Source organism: Rattus norvegicus, chromosome 6 (genome assembly GCF_021556685.1).
Source record: "Rattus norvegicus strain SHRSP/BbbUtx chromosome 6, alternate assembly SHRSP_T2T, whole genome shotgun sequence".
NCBI lineage: Eukaryota > Metazoa > Chordata > Mammalia > Rodentia > Muridae > Rattus > Rattus norvegicus.
In genome coordinates this window covers 97,802,622-97,811,138 of record NC_141539.1, presented here as the reverse complement: position 1 = coordinate 97,811,138, position 8,517 = coordinate 97,802,622, and the positions used below count along the sequence as shown (strand labels likewise).

Below are 8,517 nucleotides of genomic sequence, written 5' to 3'. Positions count from 1 at the left end.
AGTATCATCAGACTGTTCAAACACATGATCCTGGGTGGAACATTGCACGTTTATTTTAGAACGAGTATATAAAAACTTCAGAAATAAAAGGATAGTGTTTCATGGTCCAAGAAGGAGTGTCTTAACTCCAGGTCTACCCTGATCTGCCGCAAGTAATGAATCCTTCCTCGTTGTATCTTCTGACTGCTCTGGAGAACACTCACCAAACACAAGCACATTACCTGGCATTGCTGTTTCTCTGAATGGTAGACACAGGGAGAGCAAACTTCATGCTCAAGAGAGTTCACTCTATTATCAACAAGACAGAGTATGTGGATAAGACAAACCCACCAACTGATAAACAAAATTAAACTTAAAAGTGTCCACAGTTGCATGACATGCATTTGAGGCACCAGGAACTTGAAACGCCATGGTTATCTGCACAAGATTGGGTGGGTCACAATTTCATCATCAGTGGAAGACGGCCCAGGAGGCTGATAAGATGCTCTCAGTACAGTAAATAACCTCCCACCCACCTCCTTGCAGGAAAATAATTAAACTCAAAGGGGCACACACAAGAAGACACAGAAGTAGGAAAAAGACTGGAGAAGAAGGGTTCTTGCAAGAGAGGAAGTGAGAGGGGAATGGAGCACTAAACAACTAAGCCTCTAAACCTCGTTATGTCAGTGTCGGGAGATGTACCTCAGTTGGTGATGCTCTTGCCTTGCTCGCTGGTTTGATCCCCAGCATTGTGTAAAACAGGCGTGGTGTTAAGTGTCGGTAAACTCAGTAGTAGGGAGGTGGAGGCAGGAGGGTTGGAAGCTCAAAGCCACCTTGCTACACAGTGAGTTTGAAGCTAACATGGGCTATATAAAACTATGAGAGAGAGAGAGAGAGAGAGAGAGAGAGAGAGAGAGAGAGAGAGAGAGAGAGAGAAATTCCACAGTAGGAATCAGCGATACTTGTCTAGCATATATGAAGCCTTGTGTTTCATCCCCAGAACTAAAGGAAACAACACACCACACACACATACACACATACACACACACACACACACACACACACACACACACACACACACACCCCAAGTAGCATCTCCTGTGCTCTTCTTCTTTTTTTAAATAATAGATTTATTTATGCAAGAATAGAATCATCATTGCTAAACTCAGTAGGGGATGTTAAATTTTCTGTCCTATTTTCCTTTCTGGATAAGTCTTTCATTTCTGTCCCTGTCTGTTTTGAAAACATAACACCAGAAACTGAGAGGCCTAAGACCTGCCACATCTCCTAAAAGTGAGCTCTTGGGAGTGGGTTTGAAGCTAGGATAAACATTTGTTGATCTTGCCAACGAATCAAGGCAGGTTCCTCGATGTGCGTTTTGTGTTTGGGGTCGTTGCACTGAAGCAAGTACTCCCGTTTAAGCTGGGCCCTTACGCTCAAGCGCTCGACCTGCGCCTTTCGCAGCAGGGTCGAGGGTACTGGGGAGAGTGGCTAGGGGCGCAGGCTTTTACTTGGAGCCGATGTCTTGGTTCTCCTTTGTTCTTCTTTTTGTTTGTTTGTTTTTGTTGTTGTTGTTGTTGTTGTTTTTCTGGAGCTGAGGACGGAACCCAGGGCCTTGCGCTTGCTAGGCAAGCGCTTTACCACTGAGCTCAAATCCCCAACCCTCCTGTGCTCTTCTTAATTTTTTTTTTTTTTTTGGTTCCTTTTTTCGGAGCTGGGGACAGAATGCTCTTCTTAATTTTACAAATGATTACTGTGTTCCCTGTTTTACAGCAGAGTCTACAGCCCGAGGCCTGCCCAGTAAAGAGTGGCGAATCAGGAATCAACTCTGTTCCATTTAATCCCAGAATCCCCGCTCTTTAACACACAGACATGTGATAACAGATCTGGCTCCGGGTTTGGAATTTCTGTAGCTATTTCTGCTGCCATAGCAGCGTGTTCAAGCTTTCCTTAGGCTTTGGTCTAAATATTTTTGAAAAGCAACCGTTTAATTTTAAAATTAGCTTGGTTCCCTAGAGATAAACTCTTTAAAGGTCAGATGTTAACTTAATCCTCTTTGGGTTATCATCGAAAAGGATCACTGGAATTGAGCTTGACCGAGCTGTCTTGCGGGCTTGGGGACCCACAGTCTCTTCCGAACCACTGAGTACAGATACGGCAGTTCCGGGAAGGGGCACTTTCTATGCCTTTGATAGCAGGCGCATTTGTTTTTCTTGACAAGAGCCCAAGTAAAAAGACTTAATATCCATCTTCAATGTGAATAGAATCGTCCGCACTGACATTATTAGATCCTCAGCCCCAGGGAACACCAGGCTGGCCACAATTGGCCAGCATGACAGGGGTGGGTCAGAAAGGGTGGGCTCCAGGCACGCTCTAAGGTTTGTCTACACTCCAAGGAGCTTCCATAGGAAAAATACCTCGCAGAGGACCTGGTCCACACCACACTCTGAATTAACCCAGCAGACAGTTTGCCAGAGAAGAGCAAAACTGTCAGCTCAGAGTCAACACAGAGAAGAAACGCATGATACAAGACAGGCGTCCCAAGTCGCTGCTGTCTCCTCGGGGAAAGATGGGGTGGGCTGGATCCCTGAGAAAATACTGCAGGAAGAATACCCAGGGTGAAGGCTGAGCCTGCTGTGTCCCTCAGCCACCTGGCTGCTGTTCCCACAGCACCGAGGACCCTCCAGCCTTCCTCCCATTGGCTGGGAGGATAATGCACCCAGTAGGGACTTTCCTGGAAATGTTAAAACTGGAAGAAAAGAAAAAAAGAATGTGCATCTCCGAGTCCCCGTGAAAGGAAGAGAAGCTAGGATTGTCACCAGCTTCTTTTAGTCCTGTGCTGGGAGATGTAGGGAATTAACTCGACTACAGAGAGACCAGACCAAGGGAAGCCATGGGGGACCCTCCAGGGCCAGGCTCAGCTGCCTCTGAAGTCTGGCTGTGTTTCTTTCTGATCAGCTCAAATTCTCATCTAACTTTGGGTACTAAGCATCTGTCCCTTGTGACGAAGAAAACCCTCCTCAACCGTGGAGGCAATGGATGAATTTGAGGTAGTTCTCTCATTTTATTTTTATATCCTCTCTTCTAAATGGATAGGCATATCTTTTTGACTAGGGACATTCTTCTCCCATTTTAAAGTCTGCACGGTGTGATGCCAGGCAGTGGTGTTACCCGCCTTTAATCTCGGCACTTGGGAGAGAGAGCCAGGTGGATTCCTGAGTTCGAGGCTGGCCAGAGTGAGTTCCAGGACTGCCAGGGCTAGAGGGGAGAAATGGGAAAAGATGGGTTTGTATTGAACATTAAGCACAAGATTAAGGATTAGTGAAGTGCATTTCATTAATGGTCTCCATCATTAATCCTGACAATTGCTGTTAGGGAAGAATCGGTTCATTTTGACAGTGCAGTTCAGATATGTGGTCTTAATGATTTTCTGATCTTTTTGTCCCATCCTTTCTTTCTCTCACTCCTTAACATCTGGGGAAATTTCTGTGTGACCTCTCTAAAGCTCTCTCTAGTTTGCATAGAAGAAAGAAAAAAGTTGAGTGTTTGAATTCAGATTCAGCTCACTTTCATGGACAACACATTGCAACTTTTTTTTTTTTTTTTACAAATTGTAAACATTTGTTCTAAAATTGAGAGCATGTGTGTGGAGAGGTGGCTCAGTGGTTAAGGGCACTGGCTGCTGCTGCAGAGGACTCCAGTTTAGTTCCCAGCACCTATATGGTAGCTTACGGCAGTCCTGTAACTTCATTTCCAGGGGGTTTAATGCTTTCTTCTACCTTCCAAAACAGCATGAAAATGGTGCACATGTAGACGTGCAGGCAAACACACATACACATGAAACAAAATAAATACATCTTAAAAAAATTAGAGAGCAAAAGAAAAGGAAAACCTTAGATTCCAAGCTCTGTTACAAGTCAGGGGCCAACAAACTATAACCAGCAGGGTTAAAGTGTTGTAAAATAAAGTTTTATTGAAACACAGTCATGCCCAAGTAGTTCTGTGTGTCTGTGTCTGCTTTGCACTTAGAACAAGCAGAGTTGAATTGGAAGAAAGTGATCTGCAAAGCCTAAGACATTTGCTGTTGGCTTCTTTCAGTTTCTTAATTCTTGCCTAAGGAAGTTCTATAGAGGAGGAAGAGAATAAGGAAGGGGAGAGGGCAAGATAGAGATACATAGATACATAGATAACAGATGATATATATATATAGATGATAGATAAGTAGATAGATAGGTAGGTAGATATAATATACATACATAGATACATAATACATAGATAGATACATAGATAATAGATGATATATATCCACAGATGATAGATAAGTAGATAGATAGGTACATAGAATGATACATACATAGATACATAGATAGATACATAATATATAGCTAGATATGTAATACATGGATACATAGATAGATACATAGATACATAGATACATAGACATTTTTTCTCTGCAAAAGGAGGTTGGCTTGGTCTGCAGAGAAAAAGGGAATGGTACAGGAGTTTAAGAGCTGGACCTCAGAGCTTCTTGGGCCCTGGAGAACAGTCAGAGCCCATCCTGAGCTAAGCCCAAGTTGAGTCAGAAATCTCAAGGTGTCTTCTGGCTGATCGTTATCTTATGCCTGGCTCCTCAAGCTAATGTGAAGAAGTCCTTACTACTCTGTGTGTGTGTGTGTGTGTGTGTGTGTGTGTGTGTGTGTGTGTGTGTGTGTGTGTGTGTTGATGTATTGCAGCTGGTCCTGGAGAGGAGGGATGGGAAGAGAGGAAGAGATGGGTGTAGCTTGGCCAGTCATCATATGTGTGTATGAGCGCACATCATCGTGTGAGATGACATCTGGTGTTTTCCTGGCTCTGGATGGCTCTCAACCTTATCTCTTTAAAGCTAGTGTTCACCCATGACTGGCCAGCAGGCCCTCCTTCAACAAGTTCTCCCCCTTCCCTGACTCCTGCATCCTCTGGGTTACAGATGCATGCACGATCACTACTCTCAGCTGTTTGGTTTTGTCTGTCTATCTGTCTGTCTGTCTGTCTTGTTTTGCTTTGGAGGCAGGGTTTCTTTGTATAACAGCTCTGGCTATCCCAGAACTCACTTTGTAGAACAGGATGGCCTCAAACTCAAAAATCTGCCTGCTTCTGTTTCCCGAGTGCTAGGATTAAAGGAATGCACTATCATGTCCAGCTAGTCTCAGCTCTTTAGTCTTCAGTTCTGGGCATCTGAACGCAGGCCCTTCAGCTTGCACAACAGGCCCTTTACCAACTAAGCCATCTCCCCAGCCCAGAGTTCTTGTGGATAGAGGGGAATATCTGTTTGCCATCAGCTAATTGTTCCTGCGTGGGAATGCGTCTAAAGTGACATTGGTTCAGGACAATGGATGGAAGTCTTCTGTTGCCTTTTTAGAGTCTGATCCAGAACACTGTAGAAGATGCCAAGTAAACGCCTTGGTACTCTTTGGTCCTCTTCAGTCTTGAAGGGGATTGAGACAGTTTAGATATTGCCGGTTGCTCCTCAAGTGACTGGTTATGTCCACATGGAGTTAAGCAAGAGTGTGACCTCAAGTAAAGGAGACAGACATCAAATAAAGGCAGAGATGGCTTTTCCCCCACCTTAGTTACCTGCAGGAATAAGCAAAGAGTCAGTGCTTTTCAGCAGAGGCAGCTCCTGAATGCCTGTTATGCAATCGGAGGGAATAGAAACAGTATCTAAATATGAGGGAAGACAAAAGATGTCACATGACCCAGATACCTCACTCTTAATGCCAGGATAATTTTTGGAGCCCTATTTCAGAAGGTAGAGAAGCAAAGACAGAAGACAGATCTTTGGCTAAGTGGTTCCCAAAAGGTGTTAAGTGGGCTGCTGGGAGGGTGTCAGCAGACCCAGCCTTCCAGGGCATTCTTTGGAAATTCTGCCTAGCAGAGAGTCAACAGCCTTAGGACAATAATCCCAGTGCTTGAGGTTTTGCTGCTGTGACAGACACAGCCTCTTCACTGTCCAGCCACCAGCTACACACTGACCATAACTACTTAGCCCTTAAATTGTTTGTGCAACCTGAATTTTCATTTTCCTCTCTAATATGCACAAAGCTTCTTCAGAGATCTTGCAAGACTGTTTGCCTTTGGCTTGCTAGAACATTGTGGTGGAATTGCATTGAATTGTGAGTCAAAATCACCTTAGACTATTTAAGCCCTTTACCTCACCTTTTGTATTTGACCTTGTGCTAGATAGATTTATGGAAATGAGGCACCTTAGGGGACCACCTCTGGGTGCCAGCAACACTAGAGCTACAAATGTTACATCCGAAGCCTGAGACACTCAGCTTTCCTGTAATCCAAAAGCATGCACCCATGTAACTGGTTAATATCTTGATGTGACTTTTTGATGCTGTTGTTCTAAGTCATGTAATCTTTTTCATTGTGGACCATGTCATTGCACGGTAACCTGGATCTCTCTTCCTCAAGTCACGATCACTCGTACTAAGCTGGGAACAAACTTCTTCTCCTTCTCCTTCATCTTTTCCTTTTGCCCTTAAAGTAGAAGTGTCATCTCCCGTGGACACATCTGACGTCTTTTAATTTATAAGTTAAATATTTCAGGGTTAGGATGTAGCTCAGTGGTAGTCAGCTTTCATGAGGCCCAAGGCTCTGACCCAGCGCAGAAGAGGGAAATCGGGGGAGGAGAGAAGCAGGGGAGGAGAGGAAGGAAAGCAGGGGAGAAGAGAAACCAGCCAGCCACAGTTCCAGTGCAAGATACAAGATTATTTTCCAGGTACAAAATGTTCTCATACCACTTCAAAAATTACAAGGGGGAATTGAAAGGCCTGGCTTAGGGAACAGTGAACATCGTGGCCTGTTTTGTTTTGTTTGAGTCCCCCTCAGCATTGTCTCTGAAGTGAATTCTTGAGTGTTCTGGCAAGTTCTCAGACATAACATCAGAGAGGGCGCCTCTGGCGCAAAACACAGGTCGCTTGCCACGGAGATGTGGGTGCCTCACGAGCTTTGATTTCATCCTGATGTCCCGCCTGACGCTGCTGTGGGAAGTCGGACAAAGAGTTCTGAGATGAAGGAAAACAGAAAGAAAAGGAAACAGACAAGCCCCAAGTAAGGAGATGAGGATGCAGAGTTGGGGCGAGCAGGGCGGGGCGGAGCAGCATCCTCCGTTGCTGGCTTTTCCTGCCCAGCCCTGAGCAACCCCTCCCTGTCTCTGCGCTCAGCTATATTTGCCAGCTCCATCCCTTCTTTCCTCCGGTGAAAGCCTGTAATTACAGACACCAGGTGCGGCGGCTCTCTCGCCTCTCCGGTGACTTCGTCAGTCAGAGCTGTGAATAGTAATTTGCCAACCACCATCGAAGTTTCCTTTCAAAAGCAGGATACGCTGGGTGTCATGTTACATCACTCAGAAGCCTGAGACAATAGAAGAGGAAATAGAATTTACCCGGGTAACAAAGGAGTCTGCAGCTCATTTTTCTTTCGCCCTGGTTAGGGGAGGACTGAATGCTGCCTCTAAGCGGACAGCGGCAGTCCAGAAGCAGGGAAGGAAGGGAGGGGCTCAAGGCAGAAGAAGCATGGGCACTGGGTGCTGCCGTGCCTCGAGTCCGGTGTGTGCTATTTGTTCCAACGCCAAACTGGAGTGAAGCAACCTCGCACAGGTTGTAAGTGGGTACCCCAGAGTGATTTAGAGGCTGGTCCTAAAGGCAGCCTTCTTAGGTTCAAATCCTAGCTTTACCAATTCGTAGTGTTGTACGCCTGCAGGTCACACACCTTCTCAACCCCCTTTTTCATTTACATAATAGTACTGACTGATTCTGTCTCTGTCTCTGTCACTCTCCTCCTTTCTTCTTTCCCCTTTCTCCTTTCTCCTTCCTCCCTCTCTCAATTTCTCTCACTCTCTCTTCTCTCTCTCTTCTCTCCACCTTCCGACTCTCCTGGCTTTTCTGCTGCTTCTTCGCTGTGGTGGAGACAGTCCCTAGGGCCTCAGGCATGCTAGATAAACACTCTGACACTTAGCCATAGACCCACCTGCCTGTTCATGACAATTCTCACCTTTGTGTCCTGGTGCTATTTTGAAGATTTAAATGTCAGGATTCTAAGTACTTGGCTGTACTATACAGAGAACTATAAATACTAGCCTTGTGCTGGTGTCTGGTCGGCTGCTTAACCTGGGCCTATGTGACCAGGCTGAGGCCAGGGAACAAGCAGCTTGTGTACGGCACCCGGGAGCAAGCCCCCTGTGTACGGTACCCGGGAGCAAGCCCTCTGTGTATATGCCAGAGCAAGCCTCCTGTGTACGGTACCCAGGAGCAAGCCCCCTGTGTACGGTACCCAGGAGCAAGCCCTCTGTGTATGGCACCCGGGAGCAAGCCCTCTGTGTATGGTACCCAGGAGCAAGCCCTCTGTGTATATGCCAGAGCAAGCCTCCTGTCCTGACAGCAGTAGGACATCCATGCATAACATTTCCAAGGGAACATCGCAGAGGATTTTCAGAGACAGCCATGGTGTAGCTTGAATACAGTCCAGTAGCTGGGGTAACTGTACATATCTGAA

General features: G+C 45.8%; 1 pseudogene; it reads right to left on the bottom strand.

Moving 5' to 3' along the window:
* Positions 1 to 1,144: 1,144 nt before the first annotated feature.
* Positions 1,145 to 6,487, bottom strand: LOC148005310 (NADH dehydrogenase [ubiquinone] 1 beta subcomplex subunit 4 pseudogene; annotated as a pseudogene).
* Between the last annotated feature and the right edge of the window lie 2,030 nt (positions 6,488 to 8,517).